Source organism: Arvicola amphibius, chromosome 7 (genome assembly GCF_903992535.2).
Source record: "Arvicola amphibius chromosome 7, mArvAmp1.2, whole genome shotgun sequence".
Classification (NCBI taxonomy): domain Eukaryota; kingdom Metazoa; phylum Chordata; class Mammalia; order Rodentia; family Cricetidae; genus Arvicola; species Arvicola amphibius.
The window spans coordinates 76,110,967-76,115,354 of record NC_052053.1 but is presented as its reverse complement, the minus strand read 5'-3'; positions in this window follow the sequence as shown (position 1 = coordinate 76,115,354).

Here is a 4,388-nt window from a genome sequence, read left to right as displayed (position 1 = left end):
TCAGCTGGGGATTGGAAGCCCAGGGCCGGTTCTATGCCTTGTTTTGTTTGCTTAATTGCTCGCTTGCTCGCTCGCTCACTCAGTGGGGGCTTATTGAGGACCCACTGTGTACTGGTGCAGCCGAGGCTATACAGAGGGACCACTCTCCCTGTCTGAAAGTTACACGTTGCACAGGGAGAGGAAATCAGGGCACCAGCTGGCTGGATTTCAGCAGCTTTTAGAGCACCGACTATTGTTGCTATTTACAAAGACATTACTATGGTGATGCCAAGACTGGGGATATTAGACAGTAAATGAGGCAGGAAAGGCCAGAGAGAAACCCTTGGGAGAGACTCGCAAAGGAATCTGAGACCCTGACAGGATTTTCAGGCCACCAGGCCATCCTCTGGAGGGATGTCACTGGATCTGGTGAGCCTGTGTCTCTGCCTCCCAGGCACAGGTGCTTCCCAGGAAGGATGAGAGGGGTGGACGGCACACCCTTACTGCTGCAGGGAACAGTGTGTTAGGGGACAGTCTAGCTCCTAGGCTCTGGAGGAGTCTAGGTGTCACAAATTCCTAAGGACTTGTCATTTAAGAGGCAGAACTGTAAATATTCCTGCAGTCGTAACTTGGGCCCTTTCCCCGCAAAGGCAGAGTGCTCGACAATTTGACAAATGGCAATCTGTGAAGTGGCTGCCATGTGTGCTTCGTGTTCTCTGTTCAGAACCTTAGACCATGGAACTCTAGGAAGTCAGGCACCAGAGCTAACAAGGAGGCTTGCTCCAGGCTAATAATGTCACTTGTAAGCCAGTCTCGCTTAGAATCATTTTGTAAATTTCAGGCATTACTACAAATGTTTCATGGATGCTACCTTACTCTCATATCCATTTTGCATACAGAGAAACTGTGGTGTGGAGATGGGATGGCCCACAATCCCAATGAGGGGTGAGGAGAGCCATGAGAAAGGGACACCCCAGAGCCCTGGCAGGATCCCGGATGTATTCTGATTCCAGGCCTAGCAAAGGAGAAGCCTGGCAATGTGAGGCTTCAGAGGGTACCCTATCGGGGCTTCCAGGCTCTTGTGTCCTGCAACAAGAAATAGAACAAGACACAGTGTTGCTCTAGAAGCCGGTGAGGGAAAGATGAGCTGGATGTCTGGAGTTATAGGTCCCCTTAAGCCCGGGAGTGCATCAGTCCTTGAGGATCTTAGCCAAAAGCAGAGTCTGAGCCCACAAGCTGGGAACCGGAAGTGGCCTTTGTGCCCCCTCCCTGGTGCCTAAGCGATGCTGATGCATGGGTTCCTCAGATGAGATGTGGGGTTTGGGTGCTAAGACGGGCCTGCACCAGAACCAGCTGGTGATCGTGGACAAGTGACCTTCCTTGTCATCCATGAAGCAATGCAAAATACTGAAAAGTAAAGATGAGGGACTGGAGCGATGGCTCAGTGGGTAAAGTGATTATAGGCTTGAGAGTCTGAGTTCAGATCCCCGGGCCCCAGGAAAAAGGCGGGCGTGTGTCATGGAGCAGTTCTGTGAGCCTGGTGCGGGGGATGGAGACAGAAGGGTGCGGACCATTGCTGACCAGCAAATGTAGTCGAATCGATGAGCTCTAGGATCAGGGAGAGACCCTTGGGGGGGGGAGAGAGAGAGAGAGAGAGAGAGAGAGAGAGAGAGAGAGAGAGAGAGAGAGAGAGAAACTGAAACTCTGGCCTTCACACGTATGCACCCGCACATACAAATACACACATGAATACCTACACAGACACATAAATAAGAAAAGCAAGAACAGTTTCTAAGAGCAATGAATAAATACACTTCTCAATAAGCACAGTCAGGGTAGCTCCACAGTCCAGCAGTCCAGTTGCTCCCCAGCCTTGGGAAGCTGGCCTGCTACTCACACCCAGCCACTCCATCGTCTCCTCAGGAGTGGAGACTTTTCCCTCCTCCCCAGCTGCTTAAAGTCTGTGAGATTCACAGGGCAATCCTACTAAGGGCCCAAGGAAAAACAACAACAACAACAACAACTAATCAAACCCTTAACTTTACAAATACAAATTAAATGGAAGAAATCGCATTCCCTCCATCTGAGTTCCCTTCCTCGTGGCTCATTTTGACATGCAGGAAATGAATTGCCATCTACTCCTCCAAACCAGCTGCTCCCAGCCAGACCATGTGGATCACGACTGAATGGAGATGGCCATCTGTTCTAGGGTGAAAAAAAAATTAAGCAATATATGAATCAGACAAAATCAGCCATCAGATCCTTAGAATTATATAACCGCTGTTGTGGCCTCTCAGCACAGTCCTCTAAGTGCGAGGCTACAGGTGCAGCCGAAGCCCAGCCCTCACCTCCAAAGAGAGGCCCTAAAGGACCCAGCGTGTTCTAGAGTGTTAGGCGGCAGGGCTGTTTTGAGAGGAGCCCTGGCACCCCCCTCCCCAGTGACAGACATTCTTCCACTGTCCATCCTCTCATAGTTTCTGAAGGCGTTCACATACACTACGTACCACTTGCCCCTGTGGACACCCATTAGCTAGACTACAGCCTGCAAGAGCAACCAAGCTAAGAGCCCAGGCCACCAGTCTCTCAGGGCTGCAGAGTAAATGTCTCCTTATTAGGTGACTATCCCCAAGGAGCTATGTTTATCCCAAAGTGCGGAGAGGCTCAGCTCCAGTTACCACTGGCTTTGCAAGATCAATGTTTCTGCCTCTTTGGGGGATCCCCTACAAAGCTGGCTGTTCTTTATAGAACATTTTCTTTTAGTGTGGCGTCTGTGTGGGATGTATGTATGTATGCTCTCCTGTGCACACGCACACAAGGCTCAGAGATAGACACAGCGTGTCTTTTACCACTCTCCACCTTAGCTTTTTGAGTCAGAGTCTCTTGTTGAACTTGGAACTCATGGTTTCAGTTAGACTGACTGGCCAGCAAGCAGCCTAGGATCCTCCTGCACCCCTCTTCCTCAGGACTGGGATCACAGACCCTGCCAGGCTTTTCCAGGAGTTCTGGGGATCTGAACTCAGTCTTCATTCTTGTGTGCAAAAACTTTATTGACTGAACCATCTCCGCCAGCTCTCTGCAGAACAATATCCTGCCCACTTTTCTGCAATGGGAACACATGACTGTGACATTGTGCCCAATTTTCTGTGTCATACCTTGCATATTGTAGAAACTCAATAAATGAGTGTGGAATGTGTGGAGGAATTCATGGATCACCTCAGCAGGACCCTGCTTCCTTTTTTAACATACACCCTCTGAACTGTGGAGGAATAATTGGTTAGGCCAGTTGCTCGCCATCTAAAACCCTAAGTGTAGAACGTGCTTATCCAGGGTCTCTAAATAAATACAGTGCTTCTCCAACATGCCTGCGGAGAAGCAACATGGCTCCACATTTGCCAGCCCAGGGACTGGGCAGACTAACACCCCTTCTAAGTGGGAAGGGTGGTACCTCTATTCTAGCCCACTATTTAGAAAGGGGGTGCGTTTTCCCACATGTCTCCTCAGTCAGGCCTTTTTCTTTTAGAAACTGTATTTATGCATCTAGCCCTCAAAGTTCCATGGTTTTGTTTTATTGACCTGTATGAACTCGCTGTGTGTGCGTGTGCCTGCATGTGTGGCTGCCTGTGTGCATTCTTCTGTGGGGGGCCACAGGTCATCCTTGAGTGTCCTTCCTCAGAGGCTCTCCACCTTGTGTTTTGAGACCAGGTTTCTCCCTGAACATAGAGGTCACTGATTGAGCTGGACTGGCTGTCCACCAAGGCCCAAGGGTCTGCTGGTCTTGGCCTCCCCAGTACTGCGATTACAAACACTCCATGATGAGATTTTATGTGGGTGCTGGGGACCAAACTCCTCATTCCTGTGTGGGAGCCACTTTACTCCACACTTCCATGTGATTGTTTATAGAGTGACGCTAATACTTCTCTGTCCAAGGGTTTTTGTCTATTACCTTGGTGCCTTTGAACTCCTTGTGGTGGGTTGAATCAGAATGACCCCCGTAGGCTCATCTATTTGAATTGTTTAGTCACTGGGGAGTGGCACTATTTGAAAAGATGAAAAGGATTAGGAGGTGTGGCCTTCTTGGAGGAAATGAGTCCCTGAAGGTGGGCTTTGAGGTTTTAAAAGCATACTCCAGGCTCAGTAGCTCTCCCTCTTCCTGCTGTTTGTGGATCAGCTCCTTCTCCATCACTATGCCTGCCCGCATGCCTCTATGCTTCCCGCTTTAATGATAATGCACTAAACCTGATACTGTAAGCAAGCCCCTCATCAAATGCTTTCTCTTGTAAGACTTGCCTTGGCCATGGTGCCTCTTCATAGCAATAGAACAGTGATTACTTACTATTCTGGACTTCAATCTATTGCCCAAGCCTTCCGTATGCAGGATTTGTAGGTATGCGGCATAATGTCTCACTGCA